This window comes from Salvelinus alpinus, chromosome 29 (assembly GCF_045679555.1).
Source record: "Salvelinus alpinus chromosome 29, SLU_Salpinus.1, whole genome shotgun sequence".
NCBI lineage: Eukaryota > Metazoa > Chordata > Actinopteri > Salmoniformes > Salmonidae > Salvelinus > Salvelinus alpinus.
Genome location: NC_092114.1, coordinates 44,805,926 through 44,816,032, shown reverse-complemented (window position 1 = coordinate 44,816,032; position 10,107 = coordinate 44,805,926).

Below are 10,107 nucleotides of genomic sequence, written 5' to 3'. Positions count from 1 at the left end.
TGGTGCAGTATTTCTCAATGAAAACATGTGCATGAAAACGAATCGTGTCTTTGAACGTCAACAAAGATTATTGAAGAATCCCTAAGGTTGAACAATCGACAACAAAGGGGCGTAGACTTCGGCTACCGATTTCGACTTACCTCCGGAACAAATGTTGTTTCGCAGAACAGCCGAAAAAGAAAAACGTACCTGACCATACCTGTCACGTTCCTGACCTGTTTTCTGTTAGTTTTGTATGTGTTAGTTGGTCAGGACGTGAGTTTGGGTGGGCAGTCTATGTTTTCTGTTTCTATGTTGGTTAATGGGTACCTAATATGGTTCTCAATTAGAGGCAGGTGGTTTTCATCTCCTCTGATTGAGAATCATATTAAGGTAGGTAGTTTCACAGTGTTTGTTTGTGGGTGGTTGTCTTCCGTGTCTGTGTCTGCGCACCACACGGGACTGTTTCGGTTGTTCGTTTGATGTAGTCTGTTCCTGTTCGTGAGTTCTTCATGTAGTTATGTAAGTTCCATGTTCAGGTCTGTCTACGTCGTTTTGTTATTTTGTAATTTTCCAAGTGTTTTTCGTCTTCGTCTTTAAATAAATTTCAATATGTCATCACACCTCGCTGCATTTTGGTCGAATCCTTGCTCCTCCTCTTCGGATGAAGAGTGTCTAGTTGGCAGAAGAGAAGAAGGGGCAAAGAAGGGACAAAGTGGGACAAAATAAGGACAGAAGAAAAGGGAAAGGGGACATTAAGGTGAAGCAGTCCTCTAAAGACACAAAAGACAATAATACAAGAAACAACACTTCTATTGCCTCTCCCTCTACGATACGCACTTCCGGTTTGGTTTGGAGCGAGTAGTTGCATTCCGCTTTGCTCCACAGGTAGTATTACAGGTAGTATTACATTTCATTTCATTTCATTACAGTACAACAGTTTGATTTGTTTGATCTTAGCTGGCTACATAGCCGTCTTTGTATCCAAGATAATTGTGTAGTCTAGAGTAATTGTCGAGGTTACCTAGCCAGCTACACTTTCAAACAAAGTCAACAACGCAGCCACTGCTAGCTAGCCTATTTCACCAGCCAGCAGTACTATATCATTTTAGTCAATAAGATTTTTTGCAACGTAAGCTTAACTTTCTGAACATTCGAGACGTGTAGTCCACTTGTCATTCCAATCTCCTTTGCATTAGCGTAGCCTCTTCTGTAGCCTGTCAACTATGTGTCTGTCTATCCCTGTTCTCTCCTCTCTGCACAGACCATACAAACGCTTCACACCGCGTGGCCGCTGCTACTCTAACCTGGTGGTCCCAGCGCGCACGACCCACGTGGAGTTCCAGGTCTCAGGCAGCCTCTGGAACTGCCGATCTGCGGCCAACAAGGCAGAGTTCATCTCAGCCTATGCTTCCCTCCAGTCCCTCGACTTCTTGGCACTGACGGAAACATGGATTACCACTGATAACACTGCTACTCCTACTGCTCTCTCCTCGTCTGCCCACGTGTTCTCGCACACCCCGAGAGCTTCTGGTCAGCGGGGTGGTGGCACTGGGATCCTCATCTCTCCCAAGTGGACATTCTCTCTTTCTCCCCTGACCCATCTGTCTATCGCCTCCTTTGAATTCCATGCTGTCAGTTACCAGCCCTTTCAAGCTTAACATCCTTATCATTTATCGCCCTCCAGGTTCCCTTGGAGAGTTCATCAATGAGCTTGACGCCCTGATAAGTTCCTTTCCTGAGGATGGCTCACCTCTCACAGTTCTGGGTGACTTTAACCTCCCCACGTCTACCTTTGACTCATTCCTCTCTGCCTCTTTCTTTCCACTCCTCTCCTCTTTTGACCTCACCCTCTCACCTTCCCCCCCTACTCACAAGGCAGGCAATACGCTTGACCTCATCTTTACTAGATGCTGTTCTTCCACTAATCTCATTGCAACTCCCCTCCAAGTCTCCGACCACTACCTTGTATCCTTTTCCCTCTCGCTCTCATCCAACACTTCCCACACTGCCCCTACTCGGATGGTATCGCGCCGTCCCAACCTTCGCTCTCTCTCCCCCGCTACTCTCTCCTCTTACATCCTATCATCTCTTCCCTCTGCTCAAACCTTCTCCAACCTATCTCCTGATTCTGCCTCCTCAACCCTCCTCTCCTCCCTTTCTGCATCCTTTGACTCTCTATGTCCCCTATCCTCCAGGCCGGCTCGGTCCTCCCCTCCTGCTCCGTGGCTCGACGACTCATTGCGAGCTCACAGAACAGGGCTCCGGGCAGCCGAGCGGAAATGGAGGAAAACTCGCCTCCCTGCGGACCTGGCATCCTTTCACTCCCTCCTCTCTACATTCTCCTCTTCCGTCTCTGCTGCTAAAGCCAATTTCTACCACTCTAAATTCCAAGCATCTGCCTCTAACCCTAGGAAGCTCTTTGCCACCTTCTCCTCCCTCCTGAATCCTCCTCCCCCTCCTCCCCCCTCCTCCCTCTCTGCTGATGACTTCGTCGACCATTTTGAAAAGAAGGTCGACGACATCCGATCCTCGTTTGCTAAGTCAAACGACACCGCTGGTTCTGCTCACACTGCCCTACCCTGTGCTTTGACCTCTTTCTCCCCTCTCTCTCCAGATGAAATCTCGCGTCTTGTGACGGCCGGCCGCCCAACAACCTGCCCGCTTGACCCTATCCCCTCCTCTCTTCTCCAGACCATTTCCGGAGACCTTCTCCCTTACCTCACCTCGCTCATCAACTCATCCTTGACCGCTGGCTACGTCCCTTCCGTCTTCAAGAGAGCGAGAGTTGCACCCCTTCTGAAAACCTACACTCGATCCCTCCGATGTCAACAACTACAGACCAGTATCCCTTTCTTTTCTCTCAAACTCTTGAACGTGCCGTCCTTGGCCAGCTCTCCTGCTATCTCTCTCAGAATGACCTTCTTGATCCAAATCAGTCAGGTTTCAAGACTAGTCATTCAACTGAGACTGCTCTTCTCTGTGTCACGGAGGCGCTCCGCACTGCTAAAGCTAACTCTCTCTCCTCTGCTCTCATCCTTCTAGACCTATCGGCTGCCTTTGATACTGTGAACCATCAGATCCTCCTCTCCACCCTCTCCGAGCTGGGCATCTCCGGCGCGGCCCACGCTTGGATTGCGTCCTACCTGACAGGTCGCTCCTACCAGGTGGCGTGGCGAGAATCTGTCTCCGCACCACGTGCTCTCACCACTGGTGTCCCCCAGGGCTCTGTTCTAGGCCCTCTCCTATTCTCGCTATACACCAAGTCACTTGGCTCTGTCATATCCTCACATGGTCTCTCCTATCATTGCTATGCAGACGACACACAATTAATCTTCTCCTTTCCCCCCTCTGATAACCAGGTGGTGAATCGCATCTCTGCATGTCTGGCAGACATATCAGTGTGGATGACGGATCACCACCTCAAGCTGAACCTTGGCAAGACGGAGCTGCTCTTCCTCCCGGGGAAGGACTGCCCGTTCCATGATCTCGCCATCACGGTTGACAACTCCATTGTGTCCTCCTCCCAGAGTGCTAAGAACCTTGGCGTGATCCTGGACAACACCCTGTCGTTCTCAACTAACATCAAGGCGGTGACCCGTTCCTGTAGGTTCATGCTCTACAACATTCGCAGAGTACGACCCTGCCTCACGCAGGAAGCGGCGCAGGTCCTAATCCAGGCACTTGTCATCTCCCGTCTGGATTACTGCAACTCGCTGTTGGCTAGGCTCCCTGCCTGTGCCATTAAACCCCTACAACTCATCCAGAACGCCGCAGCCCGTCTGGTGTTCAACTTTCCCAAGTTCTCTCACGTCACCCCGCTCCTCCGCTCTCTCCACTGGCTTCCAGTTGAAGCTCGCATCCGCTACAAGACCATGGTGCTTGCCTACGGAGCTGTGAGGGGAACGGCACCCCCGTACCTTCAGGCTCTGATCAGGCCCTACACCCAAACAAGGGCACTGCGTTCATCCACCTCTGGCCTGCTCGCCTCCCTACCTCTGAGGAAGTACAGTTCCCGCTCAGCCCAGTCAAAACTGTTCGCTGCTCTGGCACCCCAATGGTGGAACAAACTCCCTCACGACGCCAGGTCAGCGGAGTCAATCACCACCTTCCGGAGACACCTGAAACCCCACCTCTTTAAGGAATACCTAGGATAGGATAAAGTAATCCTTCTAACCCCCCCCCCCTTAAAAGAGTTAGATGCACTATTGTAAAGTGGTTGTTCCACTGGATATCATAAGGTGAATGCACCAATTTGTAAGTCGCTCTGGATAAGAGCGTCTGCTAAATGACTTAAATGTAAATGTATGTAAATGAAGAGGAGGAGAACCGTTACAATACCACAAACCTGAAGACTTATCTTAGGTTATTTTGGAGAGAGCATTGGGTTAAATATAATAACATAGCATTTATTAGACATCCTTAATGATTGGACTATGCCTTCATGGTGGTACGCGACACATTTCCAATCCCCTTTCTGATTTCCTGACAAAACATGTACAACACTGCCACATGAGTTACTACAGTTCATGATGGATGTCTTGGCTACAAATGAACTAAAACAATGAAACAGAAACATTACCAACCATCTGTAATATAGAATTGATCAATATGCGACAAATAATACGAGGACTATTTCTAGGAAATTGCTATCAGTCTTGTTAGGCTACTTACTAGCTATGGGAGCTCCAACTAAATTAACTACTATACCATACAACACTGTCATTACATTTGCCTGGTCGGATTACATCCTGAACTGGGTGGCAAAGAAGCCACTAAAGTTGGATCTTAATAGTAGCCTTGCCATTACAATTTCTCAACTATGCAGATTAACAGGCCTACTGCAGCAGGTACCGTTTCAAATCCACTCCTGCCCAACCCTTGGCTGTGTACTTTAAAATGCGGAAATGTGTCATTTCAATGTGTGGGCGTGGCTGGAACAGGTCTAAGGATCCACATGCGAAGACATTGCACAACTATTTGCTGCTATCTAACGACAATCTGGGGATGAGTCAATATCTTTGTTTTAATCATGCGAGCAAATGTCAGTATAATATGCCACTTCTTTAAGGGATTATAATGAGTTGTATTTTGAATTTCGTGGTCGCACATTGAGATTCGTGGTTGCAAGTACGATTTGCAAATGTGTAATTACATTTTGCAAGCTTGACTCATGATGTGTGAAAGATTTAACACCGATCACAAACTTGTAACTTGACATTTGAATACATTCAATAAGATTTGCATGAGGCGTTTGGTTGCAGTCATTGCAGCTTGGGGAGGCAGGAGCAGTTGTTGAGTGTAGGGGGGCAATTGCTTTTTTACAAGGGGAATTGGGTGTGTATAGCTTTGTTGATTAAATAAAGAAAATAAGTGTATTTTTTTGTAAACTCAGGTTCTCTTTGTCTAGTGTTGGGTTTTGGTTGAGGATTTTGAGGATGTGATAACGTTCAGTATGGAAAGGGGGCAGGTACTTTTTCACTGCACTGTATATTCTATCCGCATACTGTCCATAATGTCTTTACATACCATCACATATGCACTACCGTTCAAAAGTTTGGGGTCACTTAGAAATGTCCTTGTTTTTGAACGAAAATACATTTTCTGTCCATTGAAATAATATCAAATTGGTAAGAAATACAGTGTAGACATTGTTAATGTTGTAAATGACTATTGTAGCTGGAAATGGCTGATTTTTTATGGAATATCTACATAGGAGTATAGAGGCCCATTATCAGCAACCATCACTCCTGTGTTCCAATGGCACGTTGTGTTAGCTAATCCAAGTTTATCATTTTAAAAGGCTAATTGATCATTAGAAACCCCTTTTGCAATTATGTTAGCACAGCTGAAAACTGTTGATCTGATTAAAGAAGCAATAAAACTGGCCCTATTTTGACCAGTTGAGTATCTGGAGCATCAGCATTTGTGGGTTCGATTACAGGCTCAAAATGTCCAGAAACAAAGAACTTTCTGTCTATTCTTGTTCTGAGAAATGAAGGCTATTCCATGCGAGAAACTGCCAAGAAACTGAAGATCTCGTACAACGCTGTGTACTACTCCCTTCACAGAACAGCGTAAACTGGCTCTAACCAGAATAGAAAGAGGAGTAGGAGGCCCCGGTGCACAACAGAGCAAGAGGACAAGTACATTAGAGTGTCTAGTTTGAGAAACAGATGACTCACAAGTCCTCAACTGGCAGCTTCATTAAATAGTACCCGCAAAACACCAGTCTCAACGTCAACAGTGAAGAGGTGACTCTGGGATGCTGGCCTTCTAGACAGAGTTCCTCTGTCCAGTGTCTGTGTTCTTTTGCCCATCTTAATCTTTTATTTTTATTGGCCAGTCTGAGATATGGCTTTTTCTTTGCAACTCTGCCTAGAAGGCCAGCATCCCGGAGTCGCCTCTTCACTGTTGACGTTTCGCTGCAAATAGACTATTAGGCTGGTTGGGTATTATTTGGTTGATGTACACATTTACATGAGTGTTTAATTAGCCTAGTTAGCCAAGTTACTGACTGACCAGGATTATTGTTATTCATGTTTTTGTTATTGCATTTCAGGTGTAGAGGGAGTAAGAACAGTAGAAAGCAGCATACTGCCAGACCACCAAAGGACTGGATATTGTATTTGAATTGCCCATTTTTATTTCAATGACACTAACAAAATGGTTGGATAGTTCAGCAACGTGCAGTAAATGCTAAAACGGCTTTAGTGCATGCTGAGACATGGGCCTGTCACGACTTCCACCGAGGTCGGTCCCTCTCCTTGTTCGGGCGGCGTTCGGCGGTCGACGTCACTGGTCTTCTAGCCATCGCTGATCCACCTTTCATTTTCCATTTGTTTTGTCTTGTTTTCCTGCACACCTGGTTTGCATTCCCTCATTACTCATCTTGCATATAACCCTCTGTTTCCCCCCATGTCTGTGTGTGGAATTGTTATATGTAAATGTATGTGTACTCCAGGCTGGTTTGCGCCGGGTTATTGTAACCCGTGTGTGTTTAGTTTTCTTAGTACAGTGTTTGGTTCGCCTCAATAAAGGGCTCCCGTTTGCTACTCATTTCTGCTCTCCTGCGCCTGACTTCCCTGCAGCTAGTTACGCACTCCTTTACAGGGCCTGGATGGTGACAAACATCTTGTTACTGACTTTTGAACACTTGTCAAACTAAATTCCACTGCCTGTTTATTGATTAATTGATGACTGAAAAAGTTGCCCCAAAAAATGAATTTCACTGTAAATAGATTAGCTAGCTAAAAGTAAACTGGTGACAACAACTTGATCAAGCTTATGAATATGCAAAACTGTTTACAAAATGATGGCACATTAAAGGTAGTTAAAGATAGTTTAATGACAACTTGAACCAGCACTGAAATTTGAGCAGTGAGGTTAATTTCTTTCCACTCTCCGATCTTTTTCTCAGGTTAAAGCACATCTCCAACACTCAGAAAGATCTAAAGAACTTGGGAACCTCCCAACCACCAGGAAAATCATAATGTTCTTGGAGTTTATTCACAAGGTTAGATAGAGAATAACGTGGGGATCTATTTCTATCATGCAGAATTGTCGCTAAACTTCTAACTTGGGAAGCTCATTCAATAATTCAAACGTGGGTGATTTCTGTTCCAGGGGCCGAACTGTGTGCAAGTTTTTGTTCAACTTAGACCACAATTAGTTGAATGAAGTGCTGGAACAAAAACCAGCAAAACTCCTGTGTAAAGAACCTATGGCTGTCATGACTTCAATTGACTTTAGCTGTATTTATACAGTTAGTATTTTCTTTTGTTAATCTATGCAGGTGTAACATATGATTTCCAGGAGCCTGGTGGAGATGGATACAACCATAATCCAAGGCAGGACATTTCCCTGCATCCAGGTTGAGGCTTGCTACCAGCAGGAACATGGAGCACTCCATGTCAGTAAGTCATGCATATACAGTACCAGTCAAAAGTTTGGACACCTACTCATTCTAGGGTTTTTCTTTATTTTTACTATTTTCTACATTGTAGAATAATAGTGAAGACCTCAAAACTATGAAATAACACACATGGAATCATGTAGTAACCAAAAAAGTGTTTAACAAATCAAAATATATTTAATATTTTATATTCTTCAAAGTAGCCACCCTTTCCCTTGTTGACAGCTTTGCACACTCTTCCGCTGCACTACTCCCACCTCTTCCTTTTCTCGGCTCATTCCAGAGAGGATTCGCTTGGTAAGAGCTCTATGTTAGAGAGCATAAGCGCAGAAGTATACACGCAGCCATTCAATAGCTTGGAGCAGCTAGCTAGCTAGCCTCTCCACCTGGGTGCTCTGCTGTCCCCCAAATCAGTTTGGCTTGTGCCATCTCGTTTGGGTTTTGTCCTTGTATTTAATTACTTATGACAGTGGCCCAACCTGGTCGACCAGTATTTTGCGCCTGAGTGTTTGTCTTATTTGTCTGTGTCTTGTCTGTCCACCGGAACATTCCCGGTTAGCCTCCCGCACCTAACCCCACAAGATTGGAGTCTGTGTATGTTTCACTCCGGCGGGCTTGTAGTTCTCCCCGGAGAGTGAGTCACGTGTCGCACCACACTTATCTCTCACAGAGCGCAGCCATCTTGCCTAGACTCTTGTGTGTTCCATGGTGAACGAGCTACGCAGTAGCTCGCTTAACAAGAGCAGACCACTGCAGCACTAAGCACACTCGTTACATCATGCCAACACCCCCACCTATAGTAGAATAAACTATAACATGGCGTGAGTTACAGCCAACCGGCACGTATAAGCAAAGATTGAGCTAACGTGTGAGTGAATTTGTGTGCTCTGCCCCTACCCCCACGATCAGGCAGTTCACACCCAGTTCAAGTCTCCTCTCCATCAGGTAGTGTATGAGACTAAGGCTGGTGCTGAAGGTCTGTAGTATCTGACTATTACAGTATTGCGTAGTGTATACTGTAGACACCTAGTAATATCACACTGTTGGCTTCACTTTCACGGAGAAACTACATAACTATTATGGTGTTTTATTGTGAGAGATGCGGGGTACCCCTGCCTAAGGGGATGCACACTCTGCCTTAATGACCTGTCTTGGGTTAGATCACGTACGGAGAGCGGTTAGAGAACCCAAAAGTTGTTTGGCCTCCGCCGCCTTTGGAGAATGCATGCGGTTAGCACATCTGGAGGGAATGAGGGCCACAGTACAGTCCTCCCAATACAGTACAGTCCCTGGTTCGAATCCAGGCTGTATCACATCCGGCCGTGATTGGGAGTCCCATAGGGCGGTGCACAATTGGCCCAGCTTTTGTAAATAAGAATTTGTTCTTAACTGACTTGCCTAGTTAAATAAAGGTTACACACACACATACACACACGCCACACTGACCAAAAAGTTATTTTGTTGGCATTTACGTATGTCCCCATTACCAGTAAAACATCATCAAAATCTATTTCTTTCACTTACTTGCTGTGCTGTTTCGTTCATTTGTTCATTTGTTCAGTCGTTTCATTCTCAACCAGAATTTTTATGGAACGCGTGTCTGGGTCTTTGCGTGTCAAAAAAGATACACCTCAAATAACACTATTTGACGTGTCAAATAAGCTTGTTGACCAACCAGGACCTGAATATGACTGCACGTCAAATAATAATTTAACACGTTCATAAATGTTTGACGTAGTTATTACACATTGATTACACTATCACTCGTATTTCATATGTCACAACGATTCTTCGATACATATGCTATGACGCTGGTAAAGTTGTCTCGAGCACCTGCCCTTCCCCAAGCTCTGGACAGTGCTGGTCATAAAAATAAGCTAGCTAGCTAGCTTATGGATGCAAACAATGTAGTGCTTCCCCAAAAACATATCAAAAGGACATAATCTGTTTCAGTAGCTATATAGTTAGCTAGCTAACTATATAGGTTTCATCATCTAAAATAACCCTCATTTATAAGATAGTTCTTATTAGGTCGGACCCATCTATGTGAAGCTTGCCACAATAAGGGTTAGCCACAATAGTGTACTTTGCGGTTAGGCTTCAAAATAAAAGTATGGCATAATTATATTATTTGTATTCATTTGCATCACTGTCAATTGCATACCTTTATTTTGAAGGCAAACCGCAAATTCCACTACTGTGCCTAATCCTTA